This window comes from Athene cunicularia (genome assembly GCF_003259725.1).
Source record: "Athene cunicularia isolate RWA chromosome 1 unlocalized genomic scaffold, athCun1 chr1_part1, whole genome shotgun sequence".
NCBI classification, from domain to species: Eukaryota; Metazoa; Chordata; class Aves; order Strigiformes; family Strigidae; genus Athene; species Athene cunicularia.
Genome location: NW_020799091.1, coordinates 3,791,611 through 3,813,598, shown reverse-complemented (window position 1 = coordinate 3,813,598; position 21,988 = coordinate 3,791,611). Strand labels below are relative to the sequence as shown.

Sequence of the window (21,988 nt, the reverse complement as noted above, 5' to 3'; positions counted from 1 at the left end):
AAAGGATTGTCAGCTCAGCAAATCAGAAACATATAGTACCGATGCTTCTTTTGCCACATTCTTTCCTGCTCACTGCAACAAAGAAAGAAAGAAAAAAAAAAAAAAAAAAGAAAAAAAAATATGGTGAAGGGAGAGAAAAGAACAACAGAGAGCAATAACAGCACTGGCAACGTCTTGATTTTATATGTAGGAAATTAATCGCTGCTAAAGACACAGCCTCTTTAACGAAGAGGCTGCTGCAATATCATCGCAACAACTAGCAACCCACATGTTTGATTACAACAGGTTGAGCCAGTGCACACTCCCCTGTGCCACACTCAGAAAAAATAAATCAAATGTCTCTACCTGAGGCTCCTTCATTTCCTACGCAGAGATCTACTTTAATGCAGGCTTTCCACTGCGCCTTTCCTTGCCAAGAAGGGGCTGGTGATGGCTTATTTACCTACTTACCTGTCCTTGAGCTATGTGGGTTTTATTTGAATAAATTAAACCGGCTGTTTCAAGTGATGCTTTTAGCCTCTTGAGTCTGGATCTAATTCTCAAAAGAGTTTTTGCTTAAAACCTGTTTTTCAAGTTTTCAACCAAGTATCGACAGCCTGCAGGATGCAGTTCTCTAAAAGGACCTTGGTGCCTATGGGTAAGAAAAAAAAAAAAAAAATAATAATCCTATCTGGCTACCTTGCCTGCTTTTGGGTTTCCTATATATTTATCATAGACTGAAAGTGGAATGAGGGTTTACTAAAACAAGGAGACTTGTCTTTTTCTATTAAGTTGCTTTGCTTGTTTCCTGTGTGTGACTACGGCAGCAGATTTTTCAGCTACTGGGAGTTACTTTAAATCCACTGCTAGCAGATATGTCTATTTTTTAATGCTGTAATATTACTTCTAATATTCTTAAGTGGATGCACATGCTTGCTTTGCTTTGTGTGACCAAATCTGTCTTCCTGGATATTGGTGGTAAATACTTGAAAAACTCTCACAGTTAGGAAGTTTGATTTTAGTATCTAAAGCAGAGAAAAAAAATCTCAATTTCTGGTTTTGGCAAGGGTGGGTGTTTGTCATTCATTTTTCAGGATCTCAGCATCAACAAAATTTTAAGGGCTAAATGCTCATTTGTGTAAGCTGACTTATCTCCGAGACAAGGAATTCTGTGGTTCATTAGAAGAGCTGGCTGTTGTTATGGACATGGGGTGATTTTTTTTTTTTTTTTTTTCCCCCTTGGGTGACTAGGCGGAGAAATTTCAAAACCCAATGTGAAATAGAAAAACATGCCCTAAAAATATGTGCAAGAAGATACGTTTTCTTTTTAATACACTTTAAAAAGTTTTAAAGATATTGATTCGGGCACACTAAAACAACGTGAATTAAATCTGGCAAGCCTCTATAGTGAACAGTTTTTTCTCTGTATTTCAGTGTTGTTTTCTTCTCCATGCTATGAATTATCACTGCATTCAAGCATACCGAGTTTTTACATACGCGCGTACATTTGGAGGGGGGAGAGAGGAAAGCATGAGGATCAGAGAGAGCAAAACTACAGAGGTCCCTTTCACTGCTGGAGTTGTCATGCATTCATCAGGGCCAGAGTGCGATAGATGCCATCAGAGCTCCCAGCGATGCTCAGGACAGAAGTACAGAGAAATATCCAGATTGAGGCCCTGCTTCAGAAATGCTGGCTCACTATTTACTGTTGTGAGTAGCTAGAGGTCTTCATACACCACGCTGGGCGCTTCAGCGACTGCAAAATGGTCCCTGACTAGAGATCCTCATGCTTCATCATGAATAAATTCGAGATAGTTCTGTTGCAGGCAAGGACTTTATTCTAGATCTGCTCTGATGCACCTGAAGTCAGAATTTGGACCTAAATAGAAAAGTTATTATTAATATTATTATTACCATCACTGCTATTATCTCTGTGTAAACAAAATACCACGTACCATGACGAAACTGCCGCTTTTATCTCTCTTTGTAATGCCCCAAATCCTGTAATCTAATTGTTACACATCCTTGCTCAAAAGAAAGGCTCAAATATTAGCTTAAGGTTGTAATAGCAATTAGCACTGTAGAAGCTTAAGCTATCTCTGTAGATCACAGGGCTTGCTTACCACATATTTTATCAGTAGGTTAGCTTGGGTGCCTTATCATCTGACAATGGAAATCCTGAATTCAGCTGATTTTTTAGGTGTCTGCCTGTCCTGAATGTCTTTGATTTCAGTTTTCGGTGATTTATATGATGGGTTATGTTACGCATTAAACATAGAAGGGGATGTAAGGGGTAAGGGATGGGAAGGAATCGGGAAAAACAAGTGTTCTGGGAGTGGAGTGCTACTAAATAATGTCGAAATGTATTTGGAAGAGGAGTGGCAGTGGCATCTGGTTAACTGATGGTAGGACCGAGCCAGAAGTAGGTTTTTATTCTCCACCGTTGGACCACGGGTTGTAATTCACTCCCGACCATCGCGCCTGCCAGCTGACCGCAGAGGTGAGCAGAGCAGCTCTGCTGCCACTTACACCAGGGAGATTCCCACACTAGAGATTTGGAGACTGGATGCTCTGACTTTGACACTGTGGTAAATTTACTGCATGCCTTTACAAAGAGTGTTTTAAATTGAACTTTTGAAATGTAATCCAGTTTGTCTTCTGGCGCCTCTGTTTATCAGCTGTGAGAGGCAATAATAAGGCTTCTTCTGTAGGTTGTTCCCTGCTCACGTCCTGGTTTTCTGCTCTTTCCTTAACCTCTCCCTATTGACAGCCATCTGAAACAAGGTATAGGATTATGGGGACCTTTAATTTTTACCAGAGTGGTTGTTCTTAGGCTCTGAAGATAAAAGAGAAGGCAAGTCCTCACTGGAGAAGCTAAATCCAAACCCGTCCTCCTGCACAGGAGGAACAACCAAGTTGCTCCATTAGCAATTTAAATCACAGATCCCTCCCTCCCAAAATCATACCCTCCGTCCTTCCTTTGCTTCTCCACTTCAGTAACACTATTTTCTCTTTGACCTCAGCCCTCAGCATGTCTTCATTTCCATTTTTCTGTTTATTCTCATACACACACATTCCCTCTACAAAGGTCTCCTCTCCTCCTCCACTGCCCGGCCAGACGCATGAAGCGAAGATCCAAGAAGTCACTAACAGGTAGCTGAGTTGGCCAGTTTGCACATGCCGACTGTCCAGCTGGCAGCCCGAGCCAAGCAATTAGCTAACGAGCTTATACTGCCGCCTTTCACTCAAATGAGCTGTGCTTTGTCATTCTTTCCCACACCACTGACTTTCATAAAACGTGGGATATTTATATCTTTTAAGCTTTCGTCCCTCTAGAGAATGGGGTGAAATTAGCCACCAGGTTCAGAATATATTGCTGGGTGCAAGATTGACAGATGGGGAGCCAGATGGACAGACAGCACTCCTATAAAAGCCTTATTTCCTTAGGAAAGGAGGCCGTTGGGTCTAAGCACTACCAGTATGGGGTTATAGGATGGGGGGATTATGACCCTCATTAACAGATGTCATGTGTCATGCACTTCTGCAGAGAGATGAGGGGGAAAATCAAGTGAAGTATCTTACTTTGTTTTGAAGATATGAGATTAAGTACTGTTCTGTCTTTGGTAGATTCACAGCAAAATGGGGTAGCTACTCATTCAAAAGGGAAAGGGAAAGGAAGGCAGATTTGTCACTATCTCCATTACTCCTTTGTGTATTGTCATTTAAAGGCATTCATGTGGCTTTTCTTAATCCGGCCCAATAGGCTCATGAAACCTTTTCTGATGGTTTTCTTTACCCAGCCCAACAGAATAAATTAAATAGTATATTAAGACTGTAGTGTCTCGTTCTGCAAATGACCGAACCCATCCTCTGACCCAGTTGCGCTCTGAAAATGGCTGGATCAGGCATGATCAAGCCTAGCAGGCAACATAGTTTATATCTGGGGATTTCAAACAAGGGAAAAAAAAGACTGCTTTTAAACCTACTGTCTACTGAATCTCAAACCCACTATTTAAACATCACTTTCTAAAGCTGTAGTCACTAAATATGAAAATGCCACAGCAAAAATTCAACCTCTGCAACCCTCCTCTGGGGTTTAGTAATAGTGTGCAGCAGTAGTTCAGTTTTTGGACTGTTTGGTCCCCGTTAGACTCATGATTGAGTAAAGTCTATAGGATCAACCACGTATTTTATTTAGGCTCTTAGATACACATGGTAATTTTTGTATCATCCCTCCTTTGTAGCATCCTCTGGCCTCTTGTGAGCTGGCATGTGAGGGGGGAGTGTAAAGGAAGAGAAAGTTGAAATGCTGCACTTGGGAGGATTATCTTGTGCAATCAATATGAAAGCAAAATCTGTCTCCAGTGGTTTTCAGATTCCCCCCAGGAAGGTGGGGGGGAACCCTTGGTTGAGCCCAAATTCCTGCATGAAGAACTGTTGATCAGCTAGGATACTCTGAGTTGTCCTCATTGCCGTGTTTATCTGAAGTCTGGATGCTTGTTTGCAGATGCTGACTACAGTGCGGGGCAGTCCTGAAATGGAGAAAGTAAAAAGTTTCAGAGAGTAATGTCACTCGCTGATTTTTTTTTAAAGAAATGGTGTTACTCACAATTTTATTTAAGTTTGTAGGTTAGCTACGAAAACATTTCATGCTCTTGATGCTATGCATGAAGTCATCACAGCTAAGAGTATTCGGTACAATAAAATAAGCACAGATGCTGCCGAAGCATTTCAGAACAACTTTCACTCCACATTTTCCAGTAATCCGATCCGCCTTGAGTATCAAAAGCTTTGTAATCATCCCTCTTTCTTTTCTTTCACTGCAAAAGTTCCTCTTAAAAAAACATCAGGTCCAATCTTCAAAAATACTCACTGACTTCTGAGGGATGTTCTCATGTCTCTAACTTAGAAGTTACTGTAGAAAATTTACTTATATAGGATGGCAATCCAAGTAATCTTATTTTATCTGAAAGTATATAAAGGTCATATCAAAATTTCATTGGAGCTCCATCCTAGGAAAAAGAAGTTGCTTGCTTATGAAATTCTGTTATAAACGAATTTTGCATCTGGTCCTGCAAATGTACATGATTGTTTCTTTGTGACCCCTTGCAATGAATAAAGGCAGGAGATATGAGTAAAGATGTGCAGGATTAGATCCGTTGCTTTTTACATCTTTTTTTTTTTTTTTTTTTTTTTTTTTTAAAAGACCAATTTCTGCCCTTGCTTAACCTCCAGCAACCCCACCAATTTCTGCCCTTGCTTAACCTCCAGCAACCCCACTGATTTCCTTGTTCATTCCAAATTGAGTGTCTCAGCCCAGACAATGGGCTCCTGCCTACATGAGTGTACGACTGGGATAAAACCCCTGACTTTAGCAGATGTGCTTCACTGTGACTGAGAGCCAAAGCTGGTCTGTGATATACAAACTTTAATGGAGTGTAAGCCAGGGAAGAGCATGCAAGTAAGCACCTTTTTAACTCCTTCGCATAGTTTGTGTTTGTATCAGCCCTGACTCATGGTTTATATACGTAGGGTGTGTATTAAATATCACTGTACTTGCACTACATGTATCTATTTGAGATAATTATGGGTATTGTAGTACTGGTGGGACTTACAGGCTTTAATGCATTTATCCTCGCAACATCTGATAAAGTGAGGAAGTGTCTGTATATTATATAGCGGAAACTGACGCCTGGATCATTTTTTGCTATAGCAGGGAACTGAACCTGGATTTTCCGAGTTGAAAGCTTGCACTCGGGCTGTTGGTCTGTCTTGATATAAACAGTACAAATAGGCACAGAGAATAGCGCTTCTTGTAAATTGGGGATACTGAACTACTTGGTCGTGATACAGCAGACATGATAAATTGCTTACTGTTAAATAAAGTGTTTGGGAATTGTCACGTAGCTACGGAGAGGCCACGCTATTATTAATGATGCACAAGGCATATATTTCAGCTTATTCTTCCATATCCATATTGACTCTGAAGTGTAAACAATAATGCAAACTAGATTTTGCCAGTAAACTAACACCATTTATCTGGAGGACAGAGCAGAAAGCAGGAGCAGAGCCCAATTCCTCCTTGTTCGTGCGTGGTGGCATGTCTGCTGATGGAGGCAGTCCAGGCAGAGCACAGAGGAAATGTCGATGCTGTTTACTTGTCTGGTGAGGATTCATTGAGACAGCCTCTTGATTGAGCTCTAAGAGATTAACAAGTGATGGAAATGTGTATCAGAGCCAGTCACTGTACTCAGATCTGCTGTGCCATTACCCCAAGCTCACCTTTTCCCTCTGTAGCGATATAATCTCATGCTTACTTTGCCACCTCGGAGGTCAATTATTGGTTCAACACATGGAAAGGAGATGCCTGAAGTGAAGGTGTTGGGGAAGTGGGGGCTTTATTCTGCTGTCTCAGGGGTCTTTCTTTAAAGGAGAAAGGTGACGTCTCCAGTACAGACCCGTTCTTTTAGTAAGACCAGACCAGTCCACAAGTGAAATAACTGGCTTTTCATTTCCCAAGAGCATCTAGCATGTAAATAGGATTATTCGTATGAATTTTGCTATTGCACAAGCATAAATCTAGAGTGAGCCATCTGAAGTTAGTTGAGATAGGTGGCCTTATTGGAGAATAAGGAAATATTACACAGTTGTCCAAGAGAGAAGATTTCATCAGAAAAATTCTCCTTCACAATGAGATTATGGCTTGAATATAAGTGCAGATTGGCCTTCCAAGTTTTATTTGATTTCAAATATTGTTTGATATGCTACAGTATTTCACTGCAATTTAACAGCAATTCCCATTCACACGGCTATTCTAAATAGGTTCTTATATGTACCTATTACCTCGGTAGCCAGGTTTCTATATCAAATCCTGAACATTTCATTATTATTAAAAATATAAAAGTCATCTATTCCATCCATTTTGTACGGTGAGGTGAGCAAAATTGGATGTGAAGTCACAGTGCAGTAATAGGGTAATTATTGTTTGGAGGTTCTTCTAATATACTTATGGCCAGTTGTATCAAAGATGTATTATATTACAGTTTTTCGTGGCCGTTTTATCATGCACTGTGGATTAAGAATTATTCTATCCTATCCCATGGATTAAAAAAAAAATACTCTACATTTTTAGAGAGAAAAATATGTCTACGAAAAGGCGTAATTTGATCCTCTGGGCAATTTTACTCTTGACATGATCTATACCTTCTTGATGAAGATCCTCTTCTTCCTTCATAAGACATCAGTGGAATTTCCAGAGACAAAAGCATCCTCGTTCTACTTCATTAGAATGAATAACTAGTATCTCATTTGAAGTTGGCCACATATGGTACATGAAGCATGTTTATACAATACCAGGGCACTTACTTGAAGAACAAGTGTCTTCCATGAAAGGGGCCTCCTGAAATGCTTTCCTTAGGTTTTATTTTTTTTTAAAAAAGACACATTTACAGAGTTAAAATATAAATAATTCATAGGGAAAAGAAAATAATAGGCTTAGGAAAAGGAGAATAGAGAGCTATACACTTACAGGACCTTCCACCTAATTGCCTATAAATAATTGTCTTGTACATATCACCCACAACAGAACATGGTCTCTGACGGCGTTATAAGCCTGGATGTCAGCTGCAGAGCTCAGCTGCTGTTTGTAAATGGTCTTAACTGTGCTCTTGATTTTTCTGTGCTTACTGTATATAGTTTTGTTTTACTGGCACTGTACTGTAAGCATATTCTGCACTATGCAAATATAAGAGCTGAGAAGCATATGGGCCGAATCCTGCAACACTCACTCAGGCAAATGTCCAATTCTCTTGATGGGAACTTTTCCTGAGTAAGCAGTAGGAGCAGAATCTCAACAACATCGTGATTTCTCAGGTATGACAACAGACACTGGTACTTTGCAAACAAGGAAAAGGGGGTATAAGACCCAGTACTGTGGGTAGATGCTCAGTTCTGTCCTCCTTAAGCCCTGAGATCCGCTGAGATGCTACAAGAGGCACAGCCAAGATAGAATGAGCCCCTCCAGACTTTAGCATCCTGTTATAAGTCAGCTAATAAAAGGAAAGACCCTTATAAGTGATAACACTTCTCCATCCCTGCTCTGGAGTCCACCTCATGATACCGACAGTGGAGACATCTCTCTGAGTCAATGCAGACTGAGTTAAGCTGTAAACATCCTTGGAGTGAGGAGGAAGAGGAGGGAAATCCTGTTTTTTATAAAGAGCCCCTGTGATTTCTGCTCCACCAGCCTGCTCAAGATCTTTGGCAGAGAGATATAACTCAGGGTGAGAACTTCAGGATTCAGCTCTGCATCTAGCTCTGGTTCAGCCCTGCCATCCATAATACAGAGATGAGGTTTCAACCCTCAGCTGTGCAGCTGGCTAAAAGCTCTGTCCCATATCCTGAACTCTGTGTCCGTTCCGCGCTGACAAGACACATGTCCTTCAGCTCTGAGTCCTACAAAAGCTCACACATATGCTTAACTTCTTATTTAACTCCAGTTTTGTCTACACTGCCCATGACAGTCTGATACGTATCAGAGAAACTGTATTTCTTCAATCTAGCTACCATGGGAACCGGTGCAGCAATGATGCTGTAGTGCAGACTTCAGCACGAGCCCAACGGGGACCCTGGCTACACCCTTGGGGCTGCTAAAGTGAACTGAAGACTGGGATGTGTGTTTTCAGTGCTAATGTCATCCCTAATAGCTTGACTAACATTAACAGTGCTACACATATCTTCCTTTGTCCTGAAGCCTTTCAGCAGTGCCTGACTGGAAACTTGAGCTACAGCCCTTACTCATGTGCCTCATCCTCATCCTCATGTGCCTTTAAACCAGAATGTCTAATTAAAATTGAGGCTTAAAGGTCAAACCCTCCAGACCTGGTTTTTGCAAATCCTTTTTGTACGTGGCTTTTCCCCTTGTCAAAAAAAAAAAAAAAAAAAAAAAAAATTACTCTCTTGGAAGCAGAAAAAAAAAAAAAAAGCGCTATTCTCATCAGGAAATGTTGGCAAAAAGGGTTTAATTACAGAAATCGTTTTGCTCCCTATGGAGAATGCATGAAGAATGGCATATTTCCACATTTGAATTGCACATTCATCAAGAAAAGAGTGATTTCCCCTTAAGAATGTTCTGGAGGAGTAGAAAAGAGCATTGAACCCTGGGGTGTGTATTATTTTATAGTCTCTGAAAGGCAAATGGTTTCACTTCCATTGATTAAAATATATGAGTTTTTCCCTCTGGATTACTCTCTTGGAAGCAGAAAAAAAAAAAAAAAAATCTTTAGCAGTGGCTGTCAACTAGTGCAGCACCTCTTGGCAAAGTGCTCACCTAACCAACCAAAGACACTTCTGCTGCTGAACTTCTTCAGCAAGAAACCTTTGACCACAGCAGATGCTGCTACTTTTCTTCCTTGATGAATGGGGACTTTAAGATAGGTGTTTTCATTGTTTTCTTGGAGCAAATGTCAACATGGAAACACAACCTGACATCAGGACTATTAAGTGCTAATTTGAGAGGCAGCTCCTGGACTTGCTGTTCTTGCTCTCCGAGCGCACGAGGTCTAATAGGCTCATGCATTAGTCTTTTCAATCACCACCTTCTTCCACAGATGTAGCTTCTTTACAAATTCTGCAAAAACACTGTTTGGAAGAGAGTTTGACTGGATAGTTTCCGTTCACAAGGAATGTTTCTGTTGTGCGAACTGCAGTGGTGCAGGACACTGGCACAATATGGCAGGCTGGTGAACCTTTATCTTCATAAAATAGGCTCCAAATTGGTATGCAGCACACTTCTGCAACCACAGTAATTCACCATGAGTTGAAGCAGGGGGATTTTCCTAGGCAAAGTAATTTTTTTCCCATTAAATTACTACTGTTCTCTTTTTTATTATTATTTCTAAGAGCATCATTGTCTAATTCAGTTAACAGAGAAAGGCAAGTTACCCAAACGGTGGTAATCTGTTAGGCTTGGATTTACCAACCAGAATTCAAACAAACAGCATTCTACTCCACACTTGGGTTTACTAGTTTTCTTCTAATAACGTTGCTGGAGTTTAAAAAATTAATAAATAAATGTCCGGAGAGAACAAGCGGCTCAAATGTAAGAATTTCAAACCTGCAGGAAAGTACTGCAAACAAGTAAGGAGCACTAAGAACAAGAAAAAGCAAAAGTTATATGCAATTGGAAGTGAAGATGTTCCATTTCCTTTCTAAAATCAAATGCAAACTGCTCATGTGACTGATTTAGTATTGAACAAGAGAGGGAAAATTGCTTCTTGGCATTTAAATGGAAATGTTTCTTGTTCAGGAATTTTGGAAGCTTGCATACTGTATGATTTTTGAAAGGCTTATACAATTACCATTGAATTTGGATGAGGTCTATTCCTAACAATATATATATTTCTCAATTAAACTTTGCCCTTCCAGGGACCTAAATTACCTTTGTCTAGAATCTAGATTCCTGATGTGGAATATACTCCAGAGGCAATAGGGCCAATGCAAATTTATTTCATTTTTAATATATATGACTGAAAAATACAGTGAACAGCAGCAGCTATTTTGCAAAGCAGACCTTTATATCAAGAACTCTGCTGTTTAAGATTATGTTCTGATTTGCTGTGTGTCTTTTTACTCTGATCTCTGGGTTTAGAATAAAACACAATCTTACCTCTTGCTTTCCACAAAGGCTGGAAATTTTAGGACGAGAAAAAAAAATAAGGCAGAGCATAGCAGGCTTGCACCTGGCTGATTTAAAGGTATGCCATGAAGAGGACAATTCCCACGTAGCTCAAAGCACTGAATGAAGTACTGCAGTCCATTATGTTCAGCACTCTTCTTACAATGCAGTTTTAGGGCCTAATCCTGTATCGCTCCAAGATTTGTGATGCCAACATCAGCCATGTAGAGACTGTTGCAGAAAAGTTTTGTAAGAGGAAATTTTGAGGAGGGACTTGAAAAATGAAAAGTGCGATTGTCTGGTGAATGACCAAATGATAGGCTGAGTGTAAATGGCAACAGTGGATGAATCCTGGCAGGGCTACGCTATTGAGGACTTACTTGCCCAAGGTTGGACAGCGAAGCAGTAGCAGAGCCTGACACTTAGCAACACCACAACCCTTTTTCCCTTTAGACAGTGTTGAATAGCAGCATTAAATAGCCTTAATTTCCTGTTACTACAGTTTAAAAACAAAACAAAACCTCCACAAACATTTAAAAGGCAGAAACTGGTAGCATTGATCTTCCTCCCGAAGAAGAAGTAGCCTTAAATGATGCAACTGCAGTCATGCAGGTCTTCTTCCTGAGAATTTGATTTTAATTATCAAACACCACAATTATGTAAATAATAACAATAATAACAACAACAACAACAATAATAATAAATAATTATTAATGATAATAATAATAATAATAATAATGAAATCTCCTGACACCACTGTGGATGACACTCCCTGACCCCAAAAGCAAGACATTATACAACTAGGGGCAAGGGAGGAACAGAGGTTTCCCCTGCCTCCTCAAACATGCTGAAGCTGGAGCCCACCTGACCCCAAAAGGAGAGAGAGGCTCACCAGGTCCAGGAGATGAAGGCACCATCTGAGGCAGCTCTCCATCCCATCCTTGTCCCCATCCCGATCCGCTCCTCACTCACATGCTGAAGCCAATGCCCATCCCATCTCATCCCCCTGCCTGTTCCATGCCTATGCCTGACCCATGCCCAAGCCTGATCCATGTCTATCACATTCCAAAGCACATCCTCCCCCCTGCCCATATACCTTCTAATTCTTATGTCCACACCCGGCCCATCTCATCATCATGCCCATCCCTATGTCCATGCCCATGTCATACCCACGACCTTTCCATGCCCCTGTCCACCCCCTCTATGTGCCAAGCCCATCCCCTTCCTACACTGCGTCCACATAGACCCCCTCCCCATGCCATGCCTATGTCCATGCCCTCCCCATGCCTATACCATGCCCATCCCTTCTTTATGCCCATGTTATACCCATGCCTTCCTTATGACCATTCATCCCTTCCACACGTCCAGGTTCAACTCCTCCCCATGCCCATGCTGTGCCATGCCCATGCCTATGTCCACCCCTGCCCCATAACTATGCCACGCCATGTCATGACCATGCCAGTGCCTGTGTCCTCCTCTGTCTCATGCCTATGCGATGTCCATGCCCATGCCCAGTTCCTATGTCCATGACATGCCCATCTCTATCTCCACCCGTGCCGCATGACTACACCATGCCCATGTCATGCTCATGCCCACATCCCCTCTGCCCCATGCCTATGCCATGCCCATGCCCTGCTCCTCCCCATGTCCATACCATGCCCATGTCCACATCCACTCCTGCCCCATGTCTATGGCATGCCCATGCCACCACATTCCCAGCTCGCCCCATGCCCATACCTATGTCCCTATGTCCCGTGCCTATGTCCCCCTATGCCCATGCCATGCCGATGCCCATGTCCAGCTCCTCCCCATGCCCACGGCCATACCATGCCCATGCTTACGTCCCCTCCCACCCTATGCCATGCCTATGGCATGCCCACACCCATGTGTCCCATCCTCCCTACCCCATGCCTGTGCCATGACTGTGCCGTGACCACATCCATGCCCATCTCCTCCCCATACCCATTCCACTCCATGCCCATTCCCACATCCATGCCATGCCCATCCCCTCCGCACGCCATCCCCATGCCCGGAGCCTAGCCGAGCCGAGCCAAGCCGAGCCTAGCCGAGCCGAGCCTAGCCGAGCCGAGCCTAGCCGAGCCGCCGGCGGTGCGCAGCAGCCGGCCCATGTGTGTCTGTCATTCCCAGCCCGGGAGCGCCGGCTCCTGCCTCCCATTCATGTAACCTGTGTGTGTCTCTCTTTCTCTCTGTGTGTAACAGAGAGAGGGAGAGAGAGAGCGAGGCAAGGAGAGGAGGAGGAGGAGGGGGGAAGCTTTAAATAAAGCCTTTGGATTGCAGCTGCTTATTTTGGGCAGTCCTACCAGGGACGATTCCTGCCAGGAAAGAAGCTGGACCGGTCCTTCTATTTTTTTGTTTGTTTGTTTGCTTTTAAATTTATTTTGATTTTTATTTTTGGGGGTGGCGGTGGTGTATTGCCGAGCTGCCTGCTGAGATGAGCTCCGGTGCCTGGCTGTAGTTGCCCACTTTGGGATCGCTGGACACATAAGTGGCATTTCGGTGGGGGGACGCCTGCAGACATGGTAAGCTCGGCTTTTTGCTCTGAAAAGTGCATTTGTTCGATCGCCTCCCTCCAGTTTTCCCTTCCCCCTTTCCTCTTCCCACCAAGCAGACAGGCACACGGGCTGGGGCTGGGGAGAAGCTCCCTGAATCCCTGGTTTTTCCTCCCCAATATCCTTCCCTCTGCCCAGATTGCTTTTCTTCCCCTCGCATCCTAGCCCTGCTGCTCCCTCCGCGCACAGTTTGCAGCAAATTCAGCAGGAGGCAAAGATGCTGCTGGAAGCTCTTGGCTGGGGCGGTGGGGACCAGGCACCCTCAGCCTGGCAAGACCTTGCTCCAGGGTATGTTTGGGGTGGCTTTTCCCATCCACCCCCCACCCCCCACCCCTTCCCTCTGCACCCCGAGCGGTGCGGCTGTGCTGGGGGGGGAGGCATCAGTGCAGATATAGAGGCACTGGAGCAAGGATGCAGCTTTAAGATCAATCGGTGTTATTTATGTAATAGTAAAAGCGAGGAAAGTGGGGGGGGGAGAGACGAAGGGAAAAAAAAAAAAAAAAAAGTGCCTCGGTATTTCTGAGCTGCACAAAGCTCCTTTTGCTCTGTCTGAACCCTCCGCCCCGTTCCCATGTCCTGCTGCAGGGTGGGAGTGTGTCTGTGTGTGTGTGGGGGGGTCTGTTTACATTCGGATCTGTGAGAGACTCAGGGATGGGGAAGGGGTCTCCCATTTTCCACGGGAGGGTGGGTTTGTCTCCAACAAAAATAAGAAAAAAATGCGCTTGACTGCAACTTGAGGGACAATTCTGTTTCTTAGGCATTAAATGTTAAAGCCCTGCTTCCAGCCGTGCCCTGCCAGTCTTAAAAGCTCTCCCAAATAGTGTGGCGTTTCAGAAAAGATGCTGGAGTGCCTGGGAGAAATGCAGTGGTTCAGACTCGTGCTCACATTCAAAGCAATTTGCTTTCTGAAATACAAATTTTGGCTGCTGAACATAAAATTGGCTGCTGCCAAAGGACATTTATTTCCTGGTAGATGTTTTGATTTTTTTTGTTTTCTAAATTATCTGGGATAGTTTACTTTGAAATAAGTGGTAGTTAAGGCATGTCAAAGCTTTAAAAAATAATTAAAAATAAAAGCTTAAAGTATTAATGAAACAGTATGTATTTACTCATTCTTACCATGACCATGCTTAGAAATTCAGTGTTTACAACCATCTAAGCACATGATTAAAAAAAAAAAAAAAACCAAAAACCACGCACCCCCCCAAAAAAACCCCACCAAACCTACCAAACATATTTATGCCTTGTCTTATGGGATATAGAGTCTGAAATATGTTTTTCATACAGCCAAAACAGAGCTAGCTAAATAGTTATTGACTAGATAGACAAGACCTTTCTGCGTCTTGAATGCATTTGCTCATGGCTCTTACAGGAAAGTTCAGTTCTTTATGATAAAAAAAAAACCAAACAAACAGCAAAACCCTGAATCAAACCATAAAATAATCTCTCCACCCCATCTTCCTTCTTAACTTTTTGCAGTGCAGTCTGAATTTACAGCTGCTTTTTTTTTTTTTTTTTTTTTTTTTTTGGGACAGAAAATGAGAAAATGAGAGCAAAGCTCTGAAGTTGGAAGTTGTCTGTGCGCTTTTTATAGGTAAACTTCTGCTGCAGCCTGGCAAGTTGTTAGTGTGCTGCTCCTTGCTCTGGGGCTCAGGAGCTTGGGCAGGGGAACTTGGCAGATCCCAGTCTATCCCAACCCAATTTCTTTCTGCTTCACTGACCCTAATAAAATTGCTTACTAGTAGGGTGGCCCCTCCCCTCCTATGGAAAGTGCTCTGCTCCCAACATGTGCGCCATATGTGCCTGCAAAACCCAAGATTTACCCTGCACTATGCCATCAGCCCGCGTATGCCAGCTGCACGCTGGGGCCGGCAAGGGCAGGGTATCGGCCACCAGCCACCCCAACATCTCCCCGGTTTGCTGGGGGAAGCTGGGGCTGAGCCAGTGATTTGTATTTAATTTATTTCATTGGCCCCTTCAGAGCCAGGCGCCTCCCACTTAGTGTCTCAGCCTGTAGCACTTTTATAGGCTTGGGTGGAAAAAGCAAGGAGTGTGTGTGTGTGTGTGTGTATATATTTATTTATTTATTTTTTTAGTATGGTGCGTGTGTGTGTGAAGGCATAAAGGTAGGAAGACGCGTCTCTGTTGCACTGTTTTGCAGCGAGACAAGCCTTCAAAGCAGCTCGCTTGGCTTTGCCTGTGTGACAATGCTGTAGGAATTTGCTGGTTTGTGGCCATTGCGAGCTGCCCTTCCCTGCTCAGTTCCCAGCTCCCAGCCTGTGCCACTCTGATGGATCAGTCCTTGCTGGTGCGAGCTGTTTTGTGGCCATAAGGATTCCCCACTGCCATGATCCCTTAAGGATGTGACTCCCAAGCCAGCACATGGGCAAGGAAAATGAGGGTCTGTGGTGGTTTCCAGCGGGTTTGGGGACGGGGAGGGGAGCGTGAGGTCGCGGTGTGTGGCCAGGCGTTTCCCAGGCACGTGGAAATGCTACCTGGGTTGTGCTTCACCCAGACAGTGGGACCGTTGCTCTGCACTGGACCCCTCTGGGAAGGGGGTCTGCACTTCTGCAGAAAATCTGTTTCAGTTTTTCCCCCTTTTATTGCTGAAAAATCACCAGAATTGGGAATTGCTGCACGGAGATGTACTGTATCTCTGCAGGGACTCCTGCCTCTGTGCCTCACCCTCCCTTCCCGTACATACGTGCGTGCATGTGTGCACATCTTTACAAGGGGAGAATTTCAGTTTATCTTGTCATTTGTTTGTGTGATTTGGAGAAAAAATGTCATGTTTTGGTGGAGAAAGAGGATCTTCAGTGTGGAAAGAGGTTCTCAGGCTGGTCTTTGGCAGGGGAAGGGGGAAAAGGCAAAGAGAGGTGCACAAGTTAACTTCATAGTTTCCTTTTTTTATTCCCAAGAGGTCCTGATTTTAAAGGATAGGGAAGAATCATTGAGGGAAGAGACTAAAATTACTCGTCTGGTTTTGGTTGGGGAGGGAGGGGAGATATCCCCTCGATGATTTATTTTACTACATGGTTGGATAAAGGGAGACATTGCTCTGGGTTCAGTGGATCTGGGGGAAGGAGTGAGATTTACGCTAAGACTGGGGTTTTGAAGTCCTTGTTGCTTAATTATTTTCCTTGACTCATTTAAATTAGATGCCTTCCTTTTGTTTTGGTGAGGGGATAGTATACTGTCAAGAGAAAGTGTTGTTCTCTTTTGTTTTTTACAAAGCGAGGAATTTTTTTTTTTTTGCTTTTATTTGATTGGTTTCCTGGAGTGCATAATAACTAAAATGTTATTTCATTCCCTCTACAACATGTGCACTATTCCAATTAAGAGCCCGCTCTGATTATTTTTAACCTGGTCGTTCACCATTTCTCTGCTCAGGAGAATAAAACATTGAGTTCTCGCACTTGAAAATAGTTGGGATGCTTAAGAAAAACTACCTTTTCTCTGGGAAAGTCATTTCCAGTTCTGTTCGAGCTCCCGCTTCACTGGTTCATTTTCTGACAGAATCACATCCTTGCAAGGAGCAGAACTGTGATCTTACGTAACTTGATGTTTCCAGATCAAAAGTTACAAATATTGCAGTAATACCACAATGAGAGAGATTTGGCAGGAGGAGCGTTGCATGACATATGTGATTTCTTACTAGGGTTTGAAATCAAGGTGGTTTTAAAAATTTATGGGGGGAAAATGAAGAATTAAAAAGATGAATAAACAGAAACTTGCTCGTTTGATATATTCTTTAACATCACTTTCTCTTTTTATCTTATCTCTGTAGGCACTTGAGTCTTTTATTTTCTTTTTTAAACGCAAACTCTTCTGTGTTTAAGAAATGTGTAATTGTAATATCAAAAAGTGAAGCAGTTTGAAACTCTCTCTCTCTCAGATTTGATTCAAAGAAATGAAACTATGTAAATCAATGTCAATTCAGATTTAAAGACTCGCTCTTACCTGCCCTGTTACAACGTCTATCAACTCAGCTTATTGTAACTAAAAGCTAAAATATTCTGTTTCTGCTTTGAACTGACAGATTGGCATTGCTGGGCACTTTGACAGAGTAACGTGCACCACTTGCCAGTGAATTGGGTATTCATGGATCCTTGACAAATATGTTTTAGAGAAAACGTCTTGTAATGAAATATTTTTAAAAATATAAATATACATGTATATCCTCTTTGCCGGAGATTAAAAGGAAGAAGAATCATGGAGAAATTTTATATCTTAACTCTATCAGCATAGCTTGAAGAGTGGTGCTGTAGAGTGGCTGTAGGACTTCTATTTTTACTCGGGAATAAACATATGATTTGCATTCCTCTGTGCCATTTCACCATCGCTGCGCTGATAGTCCAATACTTTTCCTAGAAATACACTTTTTTTTTTTTTTTTTTTTTTTTTTTTTTTTTTTTTTGCCAGCTGTCCTGAATCACTCTTCCTGGAACCTCTTTAAAGGCAGAGTTGAAATCTGAATAGGAGGGCACGTTTCCTTGGCTTTGGGGAGTTTCTTACAGAAAGTTCAAATTTCTTGGGAAGTTTGAGGCTTGCTCACTGAAACCCTTATACTTTTATACCAAATTGCTGTGAATGAAGCTTTTTGTGCTGTAGGGGGATTCAAACTTCATTGCACATTGTCCTGTTGGGTATCAGTAGAGGTGATCTTTTGTTTTTTTAAAATGTAAAGATGTCCGTGAAAGCAGCAGACATGAAAATCTATGTTCTTCCAGTGTGTTAGCAGCTGGAAAGACGAAGATGCACCATGAAACGGAACAGGGCTGACAGTTAAATTTCCTATTCCAAGCACAACTTGCTTTCTAGGATGTCCTCCTTAAAAAAAGTGGGGTGAAGAGGGAAAAAGAGGAGAGGAGTTGCTGATGGTCAGTTTAGGTGGAGGAGCTTTCTGAACTGCATTTATCAGTCCATTTAAATGGGGGTGATTCAAATAAATCTCACCGATATCTCCTCCGGCTTCAGTGAAGTAGGAAAACCACTGCAGTCCAGAATCCTGCTTTGCCTCAGTAACAACCACTAAGGCACTAGTAGGAGATACAGTACCCAGGCAGAAGAACAAACGTGAAAGCAGGACATGTCTCGCTGCCCATTGACTTAGGTTTTAGGTGATTATTCAGTACTGTTTCCTCTTTAAACACTGAGTAGAAGCTGTATCACTTGCCTGCTCATTTGTTTGCACACAGTGAGTCTTCAAAGTATTCCGGAGGTTGATCAAACAAGGAAAAGTTAGAAAACAGAAGGATTAAATCTTATTTTACTATTTCAGCCCCGTGTTATGTATGCAATAAGGGCTCGCAGGCTTTGTCTTTTCTTCCACAAACTCCAGTAAGTGCCCTGAAAACCTTAAAATTGCTTAAAACTTTCAGTCTAGGGCTGTGCCTTGTGGGGAATATTGGGTCTGTGTTCTATACCATGCTGTATGGAGGGAAAGAGAAGCCAGTTTGTTTCCTGAGCGGGAGTGTCTTCAAGTACAGTCTGTCCTCATGAAAGCAGAGTCCTGGAGGCCACCAAGTTGTAAACAAACTTGTCCACTTGGATCCCCAGGATTTAAATCACCCGATCTTATAAATTAATCGAACTCTTAAATTTGATAATGGAAATGTTTCCGTATTCTGCCAATTCCTGTTGAACTGCCTCTTCGTCCTTGCCTATGTAATGTAATGAAGATTAGGAAGGGAGAGTTTGGTTAGTCAAAATGCCTTCAGAAGTCACTGCCAGAAGTGTTTGGAAAAACTGATGGAGCGTGAGAGGTGCTGGAATTTGCTCCCCGCTTGTTGATACACACGGCGTTGGGTGGTTGGGCTTGGTGCAGCCCAGATCCTGTCAGCCGGGAACAAGCAAACGCTGCTATTTCTAGAAGATTGCCCTTTGTGGGACTGAGTTTAAGGTGTGATCAGCATTTTGGCATTGGCACAGGTTTTTTGTGCTAGAAAGCAGAGAACAAACTCAAGAACTTATCTCAGGATGCGTTGCTGCAAACCGAGCTGTGATCGGGGGTTACTCACGGGGCTAACGCAAAGTTCACACGGCCTTTAATTGCTGTTGGGGGCGTTTGACATGTAACCAGATCAGACTCTGAGCTATCGAGATGATGATACAGAGGTTGCAACACACTTAACTTTGACACAGTTAGGAAATGTTGGGTTGAAGTGGCTTGCCCAACATTGCCCACAGTCTTGAGCATCGTTTGGCTGCCTTAATCTGAAACACATTTGTCCTCATTCCTTGGTCCTCTGCTTAGTCAATACAAACCTTCCAACTCTGCAGTGGGTGAGACAGGGATGAGAAACCTCATCTTCTACTCCTCATTCTCACTGCTTTGTCTCCAGGCTAGCTTGGATAAAACTCTTTTTTTTTTTTTTTTCTGTTGTTGTGAATAACGACTGCTTCATAGTGATGATGTTTGATTAAGGCAACTTCCATTGTGTTTTCTTCTTAACTTCTGGGTCTCCAATATATACTTTTTAATCTTATTATTGGTCTCTTTGTCTTGTCTTTGGTTTTGGGTTTGTTTGGGGTTTTTTTAAGTCTTGCAAAAGCTAGTAGTTTTGTCACATTACATCATTTTGGTATTTGTATGGGTCAATGGCTTAAATTAACAGATCATCATTGCTTGGTTTAACAGAGTACTCTGCTCCCCTAAACAGATCCCTCCCCATCCATCCCTCTCAGTCTAATCTTCTGATCTCCTACCTCTTCCAGCACTTTTCTGTAATCCCATTTTCACCCCTCTAATCCCTGCTCCTGCAGGTCTCTCACCCCAACCTCATACAGCTCCATCCAGCTAGGGACCATGCCGAGCACCCGAGAGCATCTCTGATTTCAGTTCTGATACTTGGATGCAGACCTGGCACATCCCACAGCAAAAAGCATCTTGTTTTGTCCCACACAGGTGGAAATTTAAGTGGTGGAAGCTGACAAATGTGTACAAATGCACCCAGTAGCATGTAGCAACAGTGTTTTTATCAAAGATGTCTAAACTTGGCCAAATTCACACAGTTTCACACAAAATTCATTAAAAGAAAACCAGTTCTCTCCCAGGCAAATTTCAAGTCCTCCTCTAAAGTCCTAGAGATCCCAGAGGAGGTTTTAGAGAGAAGGCTGAAGGCATTTTTTTAACATGGGTAAAACAACATATTTTTCCCTAGCCTTGTTCTCAGAATTTGCTGAACTGTTTTGACTGAAATTTTCCAAAAAACTTCAGCCTGAGGCAGACAGCTGGCATGGAAATTTTCAGCCCAAACAATTTGCTTAGTATAGTTATGAGAAACCACGAATGCTGTTTTATTATTAAAGCTGCCTCGCTCTTCCCATAATTGACAGCACTACCAGCTTTGCCTTTCCCTAATAAACAGGTAACTTGAGATTTTGTTACAAACTAATTTTGTGTTTGTGTGTTTTATAGATATCTTTATATATTGGAATTTTATTATAAAACTGACACATGCATTTCAGCATATGTTAGCAGATGATGAAATCTCAAGCTTCCTGGAAACAAAAGTGAATACAATTAATGAGAATCCCACAAAGCTGCATCAAAGCAATACAACATTGCAGGATTTGTAGAATGGGATTAAAACCAAAGAAATCTCAGGAGATTTTGCATTGACAGAGCAATCACACAATTTCCCCTGTATCCCACCTTCGGGTTCATGGTTCTTCTGACAGAAGAATTCTGATTTAATACAACCAGCAACTGTTACTGCAAATCACAGTCAAAAAGCAAGGAGTGTGTGTGTGTGTGTGTGTATATATTTATTTATTTATTTTTTTAGTATGGTGCGTGTGTGTGTGAAGGCATAAAGGTAGGAAGACGCGTCTCTGTTGCACTGTTTTGCAGCGAGACAAGCCTTCAAAGCAGCTCGCTTGGCTTTGCCTGTGTGACAATGCTGTAGGAATTTGCTGGTTTGTGGCCATTGCGAGCTGCCCTTCCCTGCTCAGTTCCCAGCTCCCAGCCTGTGCCACTCTGATGGATCAGTCCTTGCTGGTGCGGGCTGTTTTGTGGCCATAAGGATTCCCCACTGCCATGATCCCTTAAGGATGTGACTCCCAAGCCAGCACATGGGCAAGGAAAATGAGGGTCTGTGGTGGTTTCCAGCGGGTTTGGGGACGGGGAGGGGAGCGTGAGGTCGCGGTGTGTGGCCAGGCGTTTCCCAGGCACGTGGAAATGCTACCTGGGTTGTGCTTCACCCAGACAGTGGGACCGTTGCTCTGCACTGGACCCCTCTGGGAAGGGGGTCTGCACTTCTGCAGAAAATCTGTTTCAGTTTTTCCCCCTTTTATTGCTGAAAAATCACCAGAATTGGGAATTGCTGCACGGAGATGTACTGTATCTCTGCAGGGACTCCTGCCTCTGTGCCTCACCCTCCCTTCCCGTACATACGTGCGTGCATGTGTGCACATCTTTACAAGGGGAGAATTTCAGTTTATCTTGTCATTTGTTTGTGTGATTTGGAGAAAAAATGTCATGTTTTGGTGGAGAAAGAGGATCTTCAGTGTGGAAAGAGGTTCTCAGGCTGGTCTTTGGCAGGGGAAGGGGGAAAAGGCAAAGAGAGGTGCACAAGTTAACTTCATAGTTTCCTTTTTTTATTCCCAAGAGGTCCTGATTTTAAAGGATAGGGAAGAATCATTGAGGGAAGAGACTAAAATTACTCGTCTGGTTTTGGTTGGGGAGGGAGGGGAGATATCCCCTCGATGATTTATTTTACTACATGGTTGGATAAAGGGAGACATTGCTCTGGGTTCAGTG

General features: G+C 42.8%; 1 protein-coding gene across 7 annotated transcripts in view; it reads left to right on the top strand.

Moving 5' to 3' along the window:
- Positions 1-12,887: 12,887 nt before the first annotated feature.
- TENM4 (teneurin transmembrane protein 4) overlaps positions 12,888-21,988 on the top strand; it is a 601,633-nt gene continuing 592,532 nt past the window's right edge. For 6 of the 7 annotated variants that reach the window (XM_026843650.1, XM_026843624.1, XM_026843595.1 and 3 more), the window contains exon 1: positions 12,888-13,194. The gene's annotated coding sequence lies outside the window, so the exon portion shown is untranslated. Of the gene's footprint in view, positions 13,195-13,455; positions 13,513-21,988 lie in introns of those variants that run through there. The other variant, XM_026843600.1, reaches the window with a different exon arrangement.